General features: G+C 45.4%; 1 protein-coding gene across 3 annotated transcripts in view; it reads left to right on the top strand.

Annotated features, from left to right (window-relative positions):
* Positions 1-16978, top strand: part of WNT5B (Wnt family member 5B) — a 65234-nt gene that overhangs the window by 33525 nt on the left and 14731 nt on the right. The window lies entirely within an intron of this gene.

The following is a 16978-nucleotide window of genomic DNA, read 5'->3' as shown; positions in this document are numbered from 1 at the left end:
GTACACCAGGGCTGAGGAGAGGGGCAGGATCAGTGCCCTCGACCTGCTGGCAGTGCTTTTCCTGATGCGTTACTAATCCTAATTCTTGCCCTGCTTCCTGCCCTGGCGGTGGGTGCTGTGCTGTCACCCGTGGGTGACAGGTCCCCAGCAGGGCAGGGGTGGTGGGGCTGCAGAGAGCAGCACTGCTGCACAGAGTCACAGACTCAGTTAGGTTGGAAAAGAGCTCTGAGATCATCGAGCCCAACCTGTGACCAAACACCACCATGGCACTGAATGCCACATCCAGTCTTCCTTAAACACCTCCAGGGACAGTGACTCCACCACCTCCCTAGGCAGCTGTTCCAATGTCTAATCACCTTTCTGTGAAGAAATTCTTCCTAATGTCCAACCCAAATCTGCCCTGGCGCAGCTGGAGACTCCAGCTCAGTACTGTGCTCCAGCCAGCCCCTCGCTTCACCCCGGAATCTGCCACTGGGCCACCTCTGCACCGAGGTTTGCCGAGGCCATGCTGGGCTGGCTGGCAGCTCCTCGAGCTCTGTGGGAGCCCCATGAGGAGGGACAGGGGTTTGTGCAGCTGTGGAAAGCAGCAAAGAGAAGGTGGATGGCTGCCTCACCCTTGCCAGCTGCTGTGGCTGCAGCATGACCCTGAGGCAGTGTGACAGCCTGGAGGAGCAGAGTTTGGGAAGCCTCTGTCCAGGCATGCCTGCAGGAGTGATAGGACAGGGCTGGGAACAGCTCAGAGCTCTGGGTAGCTGTCAAGGTTGCTGTACATCTCTGCACGGACTGTTTTAGGGCCTCTGTAATGGGAAATAGGAAATCTTCTGAAAATGGCTTTCAGCTAATGACCTCTTTGAACTAGCTCTGGAAATTGTTGAGGTACTGAAATAAACCAAGCAATTTCTAGTGACTTCCATCAATTTCAAGAAAGAATGTTTGAAAACCATGTTTCCTAAGTGTCTGTAGCCTTGTGTAATGGTACCCGTGTACATCTCAACACTGGGCAGTATTGCAGCAGTGTTAAAAACAGCTTAAATTCTACCAGAGATCAGGTAAGGCTTTTCAAAACAGTTTCAGAAGAGCAGGACTACCCTTTCTTTGTAAAGAAAAAGTTTGCATTCGTTCAACATGACAGGGTGTCTTTTTAATACTGTCTGGATTGCTAAAATACTGCACAAATCAGCCTAGTTACTGGTGTGTTTGCTGTACTGATGCCTTCACTAACCTGAAGGAGAAGGCTCTATTTTAATCACCATTTAAATTTATCTGCTACAGAAGCAGTCATGGTTCTGCCTTCATGTGCAGATTCCATATTAGTAGATTGCAGATTCCAGATTGGTAGATGTTGACTACTTAGAGGTTAAACGTTTAGGTTTCACTCTGCTTTTTTCCTTCCTTTTTGCTTTAAGTTGGAGGCAAGGCGAGTTGAAGGACTCTGAGGCCCTGATCCTGCACTGAGTTCCCCATGCATATAAACATCACTATCAACATTTGGCTGTGGTTTGGCAGAGCAACAAAAGCCAGCAGTGCAGCTCCTATTATTGGCTCCAAAACGGGGCGGCCACATGATGTGAAGCGCTGACCTGGTATTCATTCACCCTGCCTGCTCGAGTTAATTCAAGAAGTTTTTGACAGGTTAACTTTTTACTAGCAGACTTTATGCCGGCTCAGGTGTCACTGTGCTCAGCTCCAGCCAGATCAGGTATCGTCTGCACCCCTGTGCCTGGCACGTGGCCACAGCAGGATTGGTGTTGGCCCTGCATCCTGGCTCGTTCAGCAGCAGCCTGATCACATGCCTTGGCCTGATCCCGATGAAATTTGTACTCCTGGGTGATCCAGCAATGCACAGACCTGGTTTTAGTGATTGTGGAGCCGCAGTCGCACTCAGGAGCTGTGCTGGGGTGTTGCCCAGTATGAATTACCTTTGTAGGATTATTTTTGCAGTTTGTGCTGTTGGGAGGTTGGTTAACCATCGGGTTAATAAGCAAAAGATTAGGGGTGATAGGTTTTTTTTTCTCTGCAGATCAGCTGTGCTCAGGTCAGTTGTAGAGCATCACAACCAAAATGGAGAATTTCCATGGAGTGAGGAGCAGGTGAAAGGTGTGGCATCTCACGGGCCTGTCGTGGCAGGGATTCCTTGTCTGGAGGCAGTGGGATCGCTCACAAGAGGGCTGAGTCCCGTAGACATCAGGCAATGTGTGAAGGAAATGTGGCACAGAAGTGTCTCAGTGATTGTTGCATTACTCATAACTGGCAAAGCTACAAGCAAGTTCTACAAGTCATTCTCAAAGAGTGCTAATGAAGGCTTTCACCGTATTATCCCAAACTCAGCTGCAGAGTCTTACCGTGGAAATAATGTGGAATTTCCTCTCCCTGAGCCTTTCAAACCACATTTGAAGGGGAGTAGAAAAAGGTGTGCTCTTCGGGGCAGAAAAGCTTACCTGAAATACTTTTTTCTTTGCATCTTGGCACATTGTGTCTGTAATGCCTCCTGTGTGTAGCCAGCAGAAGTTAGATATTGATGATGCATTTTCTGGAGACTCTGAAGTTCTCTTTCTCACGTGTTATATTCTTAGACCATCTGTCCTTCTTTGTGAGCAGTTAAGGTTTACATGTTGAGTGGAACAGCCTGGAATTTGGATTTGTAATCCTAATCTACTGTAGTGTTGATCTGGGGGAGAGGAAGGCACAGTAGTTACTATTCTAGCAGATTTTTATTTCTCATTCTAAGTGACAGATGTGTGGAAATAGAGGTTTAGAAAGACAAAGTACAAAGTGCATTAAAAGGGCCAATTTATCACACGGTTGTTGGGTTGACTTTGTGTTTCCAGGAGTAAAGGAATATGTGCCATGTTTTTCATGATCTCATGTGGTATAAATAGGAGGTGGTAATCACCGTGTGATAAACTGCATTTTATTAAAAATCCCTGCCTGTCTCTCATGCACTCTGATGGCTGCTCCATCCCCCTGGAGCCATCTCTAGCGTTCCAGCTCCTCGAGCAGCTCCTGACAGCCATGCTCTCTTTTAGAAAGCACTTGCCAGATAAATGCTTCATTTTTTTCCCTCCAGTTACCCCGGTATTCAGTGGAGGCTGTACAGTTTTGCTTGGCAGGGGTTCAGGAGGATTCACATAACTCACTCGTGGCTTCTGTGATTGGAAGCAGCTCGTGCTGATAGAGCTGCACTGTTGTCTCTCCTGCATCTTTTATTGCATGGTTGGGCATAGCACCCACCAGGTCTCTCTCCAGCTCCCATCTCAGCCTGGCCTTGTTTGTTACTTTTGCCTGTCAGTTGGCAGGGTAACTTTTGGCTCAAATCAGTCATTTAAGAGATAACAGAGTCCTTCCTTATCCTTACTTTTCTTCTGCCAACCTACTCCATGTGCTTTCTGCATTTTCACAGCTTCAGCTGCAGAATGAAAAATTTGTGAATTTACCCACAGGAATCTTTTTAGCCTTTGGCTTTTTTTTTTTTTTGCCTCTGGGCAATGGCCATTGGGACTGCAGGACAGAAGTGATGCAAAAACACTTGGACAGTAAAGCCCATGCCCAGCTAACCCTCTTCTCTCTCTTTTGATCCATTTAAACTTAGATGCAGCCACACTCCATGGGGCTACAGTTGTCCTTCACAAGTTGGCTTCCAGACCTCCTTCATCAGATTTGAAGCATGACCACAAAAATCAACCAAGTTTGATACAACCCATGGTGTTAAGCTGGGTTTAAACTTGGTTTAGTGGAGCTTCTTCAAATTCAACTTGGGGAATGTTTTTTTGTGTGTGAATGAAATCAAAAGGGTCCTTTTGGGACTGTTGCAATAGGACAGTAGTTAATGGTTTTAAACTAAGGGAGAGTCAGTTTAGACTGGATACAAGTTTTTTACTGAGGCTGGTGAAACACTGACACAGGGTGCCCAGAGAGGTGGTGGCTGCTGCATTCCTGGAAACATTAAAAGTCAGGTTGGACAGGACTCTGAGCAACCTGGTCTAGTTGAAGATGTCCCTGGTCATTGCAGGGGGTTGGACTAGGTGGCCTTTCAAGGTCCCTTCCAAACCAAAATTTTCAATGATTCTGTGATTTTGTGTTGCATGTGTGCATGCACACACACATATATATAAATCAGCATAGGGTGTTCAGTGAATGGATTCCCTTTGGAATTAATGCTGGTTTTTCATTTTCATCTTTGTGATCTTCCATTTTTTGATCAGAGAATATAAAGAAAATGTAACTGATCAGAAGGTTTTTTGGAAATTATAATACTGGGATCCTTTTGCCTGTTGAGCTTTGTTGTGAAGACTAGGTCACTATGAAGCTTTCCTTAAAAAAACAAAGTGGGTTTTTGTACTTTGCAGGCTTCGTTTCTCTAATAGGTGCTACATGAGGATGTATTTTAGGGTGATGCGGTTTGTCCTGCACAAAGGAATTCTCAGGTGGTTTATTCAAAATACAATGTAGTGTGGATATGTGGTTAGATGCTGGGGCAAAATTCAGAACTAATGTCTCAGTGCAGACTCCAGCTATAGATTAGAGCCTTTGGGATTTGGGTATTTTCTTCAGGTCTTGTTTTTACTTGTCAGTCAGCAGCTAACATGAACACAACTCTGCTGATATGAGGGGGAATGGTCAGAGGGTGTGAAGTGTGGGAGGTCGGGATTATATTCCCAGTTTTGCTGTTAAATTGGCCAGTGATTGTTGCCGCTGTAACAGATTGAACCAAGCGTAAATGAAAGGATTGCTTGAAGAATCAAAACAATTTGTGATTGTCCAGACAACTCCCTCGAATGCCATGTGCCTTTCATGTCTGTCTGTCTGTCTGCTTCTGTGGGACAGGACTGTCTGGTGCTCGGGGCCCCTGCCCACAGGCGATTCCCTGGTTTGGCCATGCATGTCCCACCCTTCAGGGCTCCTGTGGAGCTTGGTACTCAGTGGTTAAAATCATCAAAGGGAAAGTGCTTGATGTAAAACCTCAAACCTGAAGTGTTTGCACTTCATTGTATTGGGTGCTATTTTAAGTGTTGGGCTTTGTCATTTCTTCGTTAGCAGTACCAAAGAAGATCGAGATGGCAGGAAATATCTGATGCAATCGTTATTATTAAAAGCAGTGGCACAAAAACAAAGAAACCTTTCAGGTGGTAATTGCTTTCATAAGCCATTCCTGGGGATTGAACTCTGAGACCTCTACAACTTGATCTAATAGGGACAGCCCCTGCAGTCACAGCAGAAACATGTGTGTCTGACATGCTGTGCGGTACCTGTTACAGCAGCAGGTCTGTGAAATCTTCCTTTGTAACAGCTGTTTAGTCCAAAACCAAGCAGAGATGGAGGAATGCTCTGTGTGTGTAGCTCCACTGGCAGCCAACACGTTCACCCTGGGATGGGGGAGATGCTCTGGCCGTTGGCTGAGGCTTGGGCAGAGTGGTGCAGTCAGGGCAGATGTGCATTAAGTACGGGGTATTTGGCTGTCAGGGAAGCTGCTCCCTGTGCTCTCTGTCAGAAGCTTCAAGGAAGAAAAGACATCAGTCTCTGGGCTTTCCAGTCAAGCCTTGCATGAGAGTGAGGTCCGGGGACAAGAGATTAATATATTCTTGCTACAGTGAGAGTAAAAGGTAACCTCACAAGAGGGTGAGCTCAGCTTGGGGAGGGTACTGATGTAGCTGTGTGGCTCTTAAAACACAAGATTTTTGTACCCATGGATTACTGCAGCATTACTTTTGACTCCTCCCTCTCTGGACTGTGGCCACCAGCACATTTTCAGGTAGTAAATGGCATTCTAAAACTGGCAATTCACTTGAATTGGACCAAGTTATGTCACCTGTCTTATGAGCACCGGCTCTGAAGGAAGTTCTTGGAGGATAACTGAAAAATAGGGCAATACTGTTTTGGAAACATGCCATGAAAATGAGATTCACAGTTAGAGCTTGGCACAAAGGTGAGAGTTAGAAAATACCGTTTTATAAGGAAGGCAGGCTAAAGACACAAAATAGAATGTTATACTTAATGGAAGATTTGGATTGCTTCTGGCCAAAGGAAGGTTACTGTAACATATTAATCCTGGAAGTACCAGACTGTGCTAAATTCCCCTGATTTTCTGTAAGTTATCTGGTGCAACTATAAGGGGTGCATGAAAATATGGTTGCAAAGGGATGTCCCTTCCAGAAACTTCTTTTGTTCTTGCTTCTGTAATGGTTTCATGTGGAAACTCTAAACCCCCATTAAAGCAATTAAATTCACCAGCACGTGTTATCTATCTGTGCATGACCTTGGAAATCCTCTCTGGAAATGCAGGGGTAAAATTAAGGGCAGGCACAAACAGGGCAGGAAGAAAGTATAGAGTTCACCATGGAGGTGGAAATATCAATGGGTAGAACAAGATCTGTGTTTTACACTTGTTCTTTCAACTTGTGACTAAACTTTTAATTTTAAAAAATCCATAATAAACCTTTGCCTACAGTATAATGTAAATTAATATGTGACCAGACCCCCACTCATATACAACGAAAATACAACTTTCTCTAGTTCTGATGGTTATAAATATTTTTTTAATGTGTGCATACAGAAAAATATATGCTAGAAATACGGCTTTTACTTCTGTTTCTTTTTCCCCCAGCATGCTGACTAAATTATGTGGAAAAGCCTCTTTCTTTCCACTGTTTCACCCTTGAGATCTAGTATTTTCCTAGTCTTGTCAGTGTTGTTCCACGCTTTTTGCCAGCAATCCTGATCTGTATTCTTTCAGTTTCTTTTGGAACAGTGAATCCTTTTGCGAGGAGATTATTCCTTGATGCCCTGAAGCAGGAAACATAAACAAAAGTCTTCAGATGTATTGATATCTGTGAAAATATTTATAGAATGGCAATAATTGCCACAGGACATGGGAAGCAAGAGGTAACTCAATAATAGTCCTTTGCATATCCATAGCATCTCTCCTGTGGCAAAAGATGTCTGAACGTGTAATACCTACCTGGAGCTTTGTAGCATTTCAGGTTCCTTTGCAGGTTTTAGCCCTGCTTCATCCACGATGAAACTAAATCCCAAACTGTGTGTTCTTCATGGATGGGAAGTGAGTACCTGCAGCTTGACCTTGTTTGAAGTCCGGGATGTTTGGGCTCACGCTGGGTGCCCAGAAGTGTAGGCATGCAGTCAGGTTTTGGCAGCTGGAGCTGAATGACTTCCCAGCGTCACATGCTGGGTTTGTTGCAGGGCCAGGAATCCAGCCCAAATCTCCTGGCTCCCTACCCACTCCCTGAGCAGCAAGGCCAGTCCTCAGCTCTGTTTCAAGGGATCCTAGAGAGCACTGGCATTTTAGCAAGTCAGCTGGCAGCTCCACTCTGTTTTGTTTAGAATGGTTCACATTCTTCCATCTAATTCCCACACTGAAAATTTCCAGCTTCCTATTTTTCCCAAGCTGTCCCAGCAAGACGTATTGAATATGCAGATATGGTGGCACACACGTGCTTTTCCTGAAGCAGCCCCTCAGAGTTTCTTCTGCATGTTTGTTTTACTCCAGCTCCTGTAATCCCCAAAGTGACATTAAACAGATTTTTTTGTTTAACCTTTGTATGAAACTCTCTCTCTGTCCCTTTATTTGTAAGGATATGTGGTTTTAGTTACATTTTGCTACATTCCCTTGTGCGTGGAGGAGACACTGTGTAAATGAAAACACATTACAATTATTGCACACCACGCACAAATGTCTCCTCAGACATCTCCCATGCATGCCTTCCCTAGAACATATTTTTGAATCTGCACATCACTGTGTTTTCAAGCCCGTTCATGTAGTAAATAACTTCTTTCTCTCTAGAAGTGCTCAGAAACAGGAGGGCTGTTCACTCAGAGTCTTGGAAGTGCATCTCAGAGGCAAGTGAAATTGTGAATGACAGCAGGAGTGGGAGCCTTGCTAGCCCATTTCCTGATGCTGAATCTCTCTGTACAAAGCTGGCACTGGGCTTGACTGAAGAACTGCATGCTGTCAGCACAAGCAAAGTCAAGACAGTGAAAAAGCTGGCTTCTGCCTCAAGTGAGGAAGTTGTTTTGCTGGAACAGCATAAATCCTTAATAGGATTTCTTGCTTCCCCTGCAGTGTAGAGACTCGGGCAATTCCCTCTTTCATCCTACACCTTGCCTGCTGCAAGGATGGTGCACATATCCTCAGACAGCAGCTTTCTGAGGGCCACACCTGCAAGCAAACCTCTAACCCCTGTGTGCAGTGCAGCCTGCTTCCCTCTCCTGCAGGATGAGCAGTTCCTATCTTCTCTGTGGATACACTGGGGCTTTTTTTTTTTTTTTTGCAGGCCAAACACATTTTTCTTTGCAAGAACTTTGTAGTTGTCCAATAAAGCAGAGGTTGCATTCCAGATGTACAGCTGTTCCACCTACAGAAATTCCCTAGTCCTGTCTAGTCAACTTACTCAATAGCATGTTGCCAGAGAGAATAAATATGTTCAAGAGGTTGGGGAAAGAATCTCCAGGACTGTAAATATTCTCTTGGATTGTAGTGTAAAATGGATAATTTTAATTTTCTCTATTTGAGTGGCAGTTGGAAGAACTTAACCCGCTGGATTTCTCCCACTTTCCCTTTAGTTTCAAGGGGAAAATAAACACATTATTTTCTTTAAAAAAAAAAAACTGTCTCCTGTAGGTTGGTCAGTTGTGTGTGGTAAGTTCTGCACAAGGTTTAGTGTGAGCACGAACAAAATAATAACAATATTAACATGTTTTCACTGGAGGATATTTATAGAAGTGTTCTATGGCCAGAGAGTGCCATTAGCATAAAGGTGTGATGGTGAGTGGGGAGGGGAGGCAGCTCTGTCCCTGCAGGGCACCTGGCCTGATGCCCACCCTGTGCCCAGGGTACAGTTTGGCCACAGAAGAGGCCAAAGCACTGGTTGCTTCTGAGAAAAATGCCCTTCTCTTTGAATTTTCCCAGGAATGAGAATCACTCAGTGCCTGCTCGTTTCCTTCTCCGGGTGTGATCCTGGGACCTGGTGACAGTCTCACGCCATGTGACACTGTAGGTGTGTGATCTTTCAAAGATGACATCAGCCCACACTGTGGAAAAGCAGCAGTCCTGCCCTCCCTGAGCTCTCCATAACAAACTGGATTGGAAACTGGTTGGCACTGGGAGTCAGAATATCCGAGTGCCTTCTGAAGTTTGCAGGATCGTAGTGATCCGAAGTGGGCAGCCTTATCCAGCCCAGCTGCACCTGCTGTGGGAACAGTGGCTTTAAAATCCATGTATGAAGGGCTGCAAAATGTGGGGTGTTACAATCTGGACTCTCAGAACAACTCAGGGCCAAACTGTCTGGTGCCAGTCATTCACGGGCTTGTGCTGCTGCTTTCTGAGCAGATGAGGTGTTAGATAAGCACCTGCTTCTTCCAGATAATTTAACCCCTTGGAGTTACATTTCTGGTGGCTACAGCATTTTTCATGTGCAAAGCAGGAAAGGAAAAACACAGTTTTCCACAGGCACCTCTGAAATCTGATTCCTTGTTTTGAAGCCTAGGTGTGGGCTGAGCTATTTGGAGGATGAAATTGCCACTGGTGGAGTGCAGGATGTGCTCAGAAAGCCTCACCATGGGTGGAAAGTCAGTCTGGTGACAACTTGCACTGGTTGTGTTGATGCAAAGCAAGTTTTGATTTTGGTTAGCCCTGCTGGGCAGGCAGAGCTGTGGGAGGAGGAGATGGATGCTATTCTAGTGTCTGTACCAAAATGTCACATTAGAGTTCGTGTTGGCGAGAGAAGCAGGGAAAAAACACAGCTTTTTTTGGAAAGCTTTTGGATAGCTTTGGCAGTTAAAATATCTATATAATATGCTTTGAAAACTGAGGCAAAGTCAATGAAAATGAACAAATTTGAGTAAAGTGCGCTAGCAGCTTCAGTTACTTTTCCAGTTGTTCTTTTTCCCTTTTTGGGAAGGATTTACAAATCCTAGCACAAATACTGGGAACTTCGTCTGTTACAAATCAGGTAATTTTACACAGAGCCATATTGCAAACTAATACTTTGTTATCCATTTTTTAACACGCTGATTTTTTTTTCCCCCTTCTTTGTATGGTGTTCTTGCACTTCAGGCCGTGACCTGATAACACAGGAGCTTTGGCAGCATCCTAGCTTTGTGTAATTCCTATCCAGGAGGCTGATGTTCATTCTCTGTGCAGTTGTGCCCTCAGCCTTATGGCTGTGAACTTAAAAACAAGATCTGTAACAGGATACCTTTATGTTCTGCAGTTCAAATTGCATGTAAGTGATTGGTGCTAGAATGAAGTTGAGATCTAAAATTATCTCCTTTTTGGTGTAAATGTATATGCAGTCTATTCCCCAGACAGTTTGAATAGGTTTAGCTTAAATCTCTTGCACCCAGAATTAACAGGAAATTCCTTCATTGAAGTGTGACAGCATAGAAGATAAGTTCTGAAATTGGTTAAATTGGTGTCATCTGCTGATATAGACAGGGCTTTATTTATGGTGCTTCAACCTTTACTAAGTTTATTTTCAATATAAAACACAGTAAGCATGCTTTAAAAAAAAGTTTTTCTTTTTGGTTTGGAAGCTGTTTGTGAAAACCATGAAGTTGATGCAATTATACACTTGGGCATCATTCCCAAAATGTTCTGTATTTGAATGCACTGTATTTGAGCAGGAGCAGCATTTAATTGACAGCAGAAATATTTGATGGTTGAAAGAATGGAGAAAACAAGCAGATTTTAATTTTTATCCCAATTCAGCAAAAATTAGTAAGGATATACTTAGTTTCAGGCACCTGGTTTAATGCTTTACTGAATGGAGGTAAAGCTGCACCACAGATTTACTGTTTTCAACCTGTCACTTGGCCCCTCCTGCACTTCTCTTTCCCTTTCTGTAAGGTGAAGGAAAAATAGTGGCTGTCAGGGCTGTGGGCTTTAAGGGATGGGTGTATGTGCTTGCTTTGCAAGTCTAGAGTGGAGGAAAAGCTGACCATTATTATTTTTATTAGACTAGACTTTATAAGAACCTCTTTGAAGCGTCTGTTAGGAAGGATAAAAATTATAATGAATTTGGATTTTTTCCAATGTTTTATTGTTTCCTTTGGAAGTGTACATATCAAGCTTTGCTGGCAGTGATTTACTGACAGGAGGGTCTTGATGTGACCCAGTCTGATGCTGGTCCCTGTGACCTGCACTGAGGTGCAGAATGTGCAAAACACTGCAGTAATCAGTGCATCTCCATTTCCTCCAGTCATTCACTCCTGGAGAATTAAGAACCACTGCAGCAACAGTTTCACTGTACTTTGAATATTTGATTCCCTTTGGCAGTTGATGTAATGATTACAGAGTATGGAACAAGCTAAAAGGAATCTATATCCAGAGCAAAAATGAGGTCCAGGCCTGTGAGATGTGGAGACATAAATCTTGGTTTGGGATGGCTCCACTGGGACGGGGGTAGCTGGACAGCCCTTTAGGGAGGATGAGGGTTCTCCATGCTTTCCAAGATGAGAGTGAGGAAGAGAACACTTAAAGTCATCCAGCTGTTTCCATCCCCTGGCCTGTCCCAAAATCTCTGCGGAGAAGTTGCTTTGACTTGGACTGCCTAGCTCTGCCTCCTTGCTCATGTTGTCAGAGAACTTTGTGTTCTTACGCTTCCTAACCTTCAAGGAGGGCTGATGGGTGTGCTCATAACCACCATAATCTGAGCCCAGAGTTCTCACACAAATCCTGCAGGCAGCATCAGCTCCCCAGCAGGACCAGGGCTGCCCTCCTGCCACTGCTTGAGGGGTCTGTGCTGGGGTCAGACACAGCAGGTAGCAAACCAGCTGCCAGGTGGCCTCTGGAAAACAAAGGAGGGATGTATGTTCTTCTTTCTGCTTTTCTCATGTTTTACTCCCCTCTAGGGTTAATCCTTCGTGTAAATTTAACATTTGGGAAAGCTAGACATTAGCTAGATGGCCTAAAGGGATGGAATCTTTCATTCTTGGAAATCTGAGTTTGGGGGAGCAGCAGCATGGGCTTCCTAATCCTGCCTGGGCTTGTTTCAACCTGACCCCCCCCATGGCTCCTTTGAGGGGGCCTGGGGAGCATTTCTGAAGATGAAACTGTTAGTGCAATTTAAGGAGATGGGGTGCTTGTCTGGAAAGGAAGCTGTGACACCATGGGCATCTTAAATAAGCTGCTTGTCAGTCAGCAGAGGATAATGCTTGGTACTTCTCTCAAATATATGTATCTAGATTTGTTAGATTTATAATTATGCATAGTAGAGCTGGTCTAATTTCTTATGGGACTTTCCCATATAAATAGAGGATGCTAAGAAGGTTTCACTTTGTGATTATGGATGATTGCTGAAGCTCCAGAAACCCTGGTATTGTAGTAGTCGTGGGAACAAGAAGTGCAAAATTTGGGCTAGACATGTCCTGGTTTAGGACTCTGGCTCTCAGCTGAGGCTGCCAACATGCAAATAGATATCTCATGTAAAATGGAACTGGATGGCTTGGATCTGTCCATGGGAATATCACAAATGTGGAGAGTTTCCAGACAGCTCTATACCTGCAGGGATGGGTCTGTGTTGCTTCTTTCTCAATTTCAAAAAATCTAAATCAGCTTTGTTTCAGCATATGCAGCTTCTGCTGAGTCTCTGCACTTTTCTTTGGGACATCTTTTGCTGGTTTCAGATTGGCTCAACACTAGGATTTAATCTGCTGTAGGAGTGAGTACGAGTACCACTGAATCCCCTTGAGAGGAAGGAGGATCATGTCCTGATTAATCTTTGGAGTTTGCTTCTTTTCTTGTAGCTGGTGAGACAGTCTTGCTCCAAGTGAGCTCATTGCCTGTCATGAAATACTGTGTTGAAAATGACAGTGTTCATTAGGCTATACATATATTTTGTATTTTTCACAAATGAGAAATTGTTTTATTCATAGAGTCATTATCCTTTGTACGTATTCTGGTTTTAAATGGCAAAAATGTTTAGTATCTAGCTGCTTTTGTTGTCTGGTACTTCTGCTTTATTTGCAAGCTTCCTCCATTCTTGCTCTCCCTCGTGAGGCACTTCAGGGACAGCTGTCACTGAGTCTGCTGAGACTGGCAGGTATATCTTGGCATTTGCTGCACTACATGCCCTGGTGACAGTGAGGCTGGATGTCATTGGCCAGGGGAGTCATGGAAAAATGAAAGGGCAAGGTAGTGGTGAAAGGAAATCTGGATCTGTCAGCAGGGGTGACAGGTGATGAGATGCAGAAAAAGGTACTGCATGAGCACATCAGGAGATAAAACCGAGCCTGTAAGTACCAAAAGAAACAAGCAGGATATAAGCAGGAATAATCTGCCTTTCCAGCAGAGACAGACAGTGCGTAACAATTCAGTGAGGCGAGGCAATGTCAAGACAAAAGGGCAGACATGATACACTGGGATACTTTTAAGAAGGTTTTATTACACCTTCTGTAGCACCCCAGCTGTGTCTGGACCTACGGAGGTGGCTCCAGTTGCTGGTTAAGTAATAATTGCAATACAAATAAATTAATGCATTTAGATCTGGGAATGTTGACACCAGTACAGCAGTGTGGTGGTACAGTGCTGAGAGAGGACAGGCTGGCAGCAGGGGAGCAGCACAGAACCAGACTAGTCAGGGTGTGGTGAGATAAAAGATGATTTAGGTTTCTGTGTGAAGACTGCAATTTACCTTCAAGTGATTTTGGCTTTTTTTTTCCTTTTTTTTTTCCCTTTTTTTTTTTTTTTTTAATCTACACTCCCTCTAAAACTGGTTCAGCTGAATGGGCAAGTATGTGACTTTAATGAGATTCCTGAAGTCTTAGTAAGAGCTGTGGTTACAGCCTGTCTGCCAGAAGCAGATGGATAGCAGGACGTTGTGATACATCTCTTGATGCTGTCAGCAGCAGGTCCATGGCACAGAACCAGAGGGCAGGGATTCCCCTTGGAGCAGCACATGGAAAGCCTCCTTCCTGGGTGTGCTGGTTTTGGCTGGAGTGAAGTTAATTTTCGTCATAGTAGCTGGTATGGGGCTGTGTTTTGGATTTGTGCTGAAAACACTGTTGATAACTCAGGGATATTTTGGTTATTGCTGAGCGGGGCTTGCACAGAGTCAAGGCCTCTCCTGCCTCTCACCCCACCCTGCCTCTGAGTGGGCTGGGGGAGCACAAGGAGTTGGGAATGAACACAGCTGGGATAGCTGATCCCAACTGCCCAAAGGAATACCCCAGACCACATGAAGTTGTGCTCAGCAATACAAGCTGGGGCAAGGAGGAGGAGGAGGAAGAGGGGTTAAACCAAGACACTCACAATGCATCTCTACTGGCTCCTTAAGAGAGGAGACTCCGCTTCAGTGAATCTCCTTCACATCTTGAGAAGTGTCTTGTGTCAGAGAAAGCAGTAAGTGTTTCTGGATGCACTGGACATTGTGAGGCGTTAAAAGCAAGCACTGAACTCCAGTCAAGCTGCAAGAATAAACAGGAACTCCAGCTCTTGATCATTACAGCTAGAGTGTATGTCCAGTTCTCCCCAGACCAGAAGAAATCAGACAAGTTCCAGAAACGAGGAATGCTGGAAGTGATGTTTTCTTTCAACTCCTTACAGTACGCAGTAAAGATCTCTGTCACATTTGGGGACATCCTAATTTTTTAAGAAACAATAAGGGTAGGATAAGGAATTTGCATGAGTAACCCTCCCTTTCTCATTTATCAGGGCTGTCTTCCAGCAAGGGTTCAGCTCTTTTCACGGTCTGCCAAATCTTTGCAAATGATCTCACGGACGTGACCTCCCTTTCTTGGAGTCTTGCAGCTTCCCTCCAGCAAACATGGCAGGGACAGTGTTGGGAAAGCAGTGATAGCTCTCCAAATGTTTCGCTGTGACTTTGGAAACTGGATGTGTAAATTTATGCTTCATGCACAGTTGTCACCTCTGAAAAGTGAACAAAGGCAAACACAGGTACAAACTTCAGGCAGCCAGCCAACACAGGAGACAGTTGCCTAGGGCAGCAGACTGTTGAATGCAGCAGAATGCCAAGGCTTACAAAGATGAAGGCTTGCTGCCACTGTTCTGCCCTCTTAGAAGCATTAGACCTTTAATCTAAGGGTTGGGATTCATGTCCTGTTTTCAGGCAACAGCTCCTTACTTGGCCCAGGTGATCCTTAGCGCTCTGGGTGCAAGCATCAGAGCTGCAGTGCTCAAGCAAGTTCACTTCTGCTGTGTCAACCTGTGGTTTTGGAGTTCTTCCTCCTGCTGCTTCTTCCCTTAGCATAACAGGAGTGGTCTGAGTTGGTGTGAGCGGGCTGCTGCTGGTTTGGGGTGAAAGTGGGAGTCCCTTGGATGGGGAAGGATGGGGTGAGGGTTCTGCCTGCAGTGAGGTTGGGCTGTCCTACCTCATGCTTTGCTGTCTCCGTTCACCCCACCTCTCATCCTCACAAAATTTCACTGATGTCTCCCACCCAGCCCTGCTTGAGCAAACAACCTCTCAAAACTGTTTGAACCAGTCCTGCAGTTAGGCTTAAAAAATAACCTAAGCTTTTTATTTACAAAATCAAAACCTCGCATTCAGGATTTTGGTGGCAAGTAGAAACAGACACAAGAGGGGAAGACCATATTCTTCAGACCATCAGGCAAGTGCTTTTCAGCTTTTGGTGTGGAAGTTGCTGGCTGAGCCTAAATCCCTGCAGCAATGCCTCACCTGCTCTTATCACTTTATCTGAAGTCAAAAACACAGCCAGTGAAGAAATTATTTCCAGCACCTTAAAAATAATTCACTTCCGTAATTCACATATTAGCTCAATGGCAGTTGCTTTCACCAGCAGCAGATTTTAGGTAGAATTCAGAGTTTGAGACCTTTCCTGCTGAAGGAACTCCTTTAGTTGCTACCTTTGACAGGATATTAGGCTGGCTGCATAAGCCATCTTATCCCATACAGCAAAGCTTATGTCTTGTGTTTCAAAATAGGATGACAAGCACTTGCTTGTGCTTATTGGCAGTCAGGTTGCTGCCAGCAGTATTCATAACACTTTACTGTTGTTAATCATCGTCTGCCTGTGCATATTAATACTTCAAATGAGATATTAATGCCATGTGTTTCTGGACCAAGTTTCATGTGAGCATCCCCCAGGCTTTCCCAGCTGGAAAGGTTTTAGTTTCCACCATGCCATGGTGCTGTCAGTGGGCCACTAGTGCAGGGCTGCCTGGTGGTGTGTCCTGGCTGCCCCATGACTGCAGGGCTGCCTGGTGGTGTGTCCTGGCTGCCCAGCTGTGCAGGGCTGCCTGGTGGTGTGTCCTGGCTGTCCCACCAGTGCAGGGCTGCCTGGTGGTGTGTCCTGGCTGCCCCGTGAGGGCGGGGTGCCCGGTGGTGTGTTCTGGGTGGCCCAGCAGTGCAGGGCTGCCTGGTGGTGTGTCCTGGCTGCTCCACCAGTGCAGGGCTGCCTGGTGGTGTGTCCTGGCTGTCCCAGCAGTGCAGGGCTGCCTGGTGGTGTGTCCTGGCTGTCCCAGCAGAGCAGGGCTGCCTGGTGGTGTGTCCTGGCTGTCCCAGCAGTGCAGGGCTGCCTGGTGGTGTGTCCTGGCTGCCCCATGAGCGCTGCGACTGCGCACATGTGCTCAGAGAAGCTCACACGGACATTGACATCACCTGTATTTGTGGAACTGCCTCATCAGCTGCTGCCGTCTCACATTCCTGGCTGGGAGAGGCACCCGGGCGGCTCGCCATGGTTTACTCCTTTCTCAGAATCTGCAGGGTGAGGGCAAAGTTGGAGATGCACTTCTCCCATCATGTCATCTATTTACATGGCACATGCCTTGTGTGTGTGTGAGACAGTGAGGGCTTTTATTTTTTTCCCCACTGCCCTAGTTCTTCTTTCTGGCTGTGGCGAGATGGAAAGGTGGGACGCTCTCATCTCTGCCAGCGAAAAGGTTTTCTGTATCTGAGGCTGGCTTGGAAATTCTTTAGGTGACATCACACCATGTCTGTGCAGACTCATTGTTTGTCATGGAAAAGCCATTCATCCATACATAACTTCCTTC

Source organism: Passer montanus, unplaced genomic scaffold, assembly GCF_014805655.1.
Source record: "Passer montanus isolate IOZ18808 unplaced genomic scaffold, ASM1480565v1 scaffold20, whole genome shotgun sequence".
Lineage (NCBI taxonomy): Eukaryota > Metazoa > Chordata > Aves > Passeriformes > Passeridae > Passer > Passer montanus.
The sequence above is the reverse complement of the archived record's forward strand: the minus strand, read 5'-3'. Positions and strand labels throughout refer to the sequence as shown.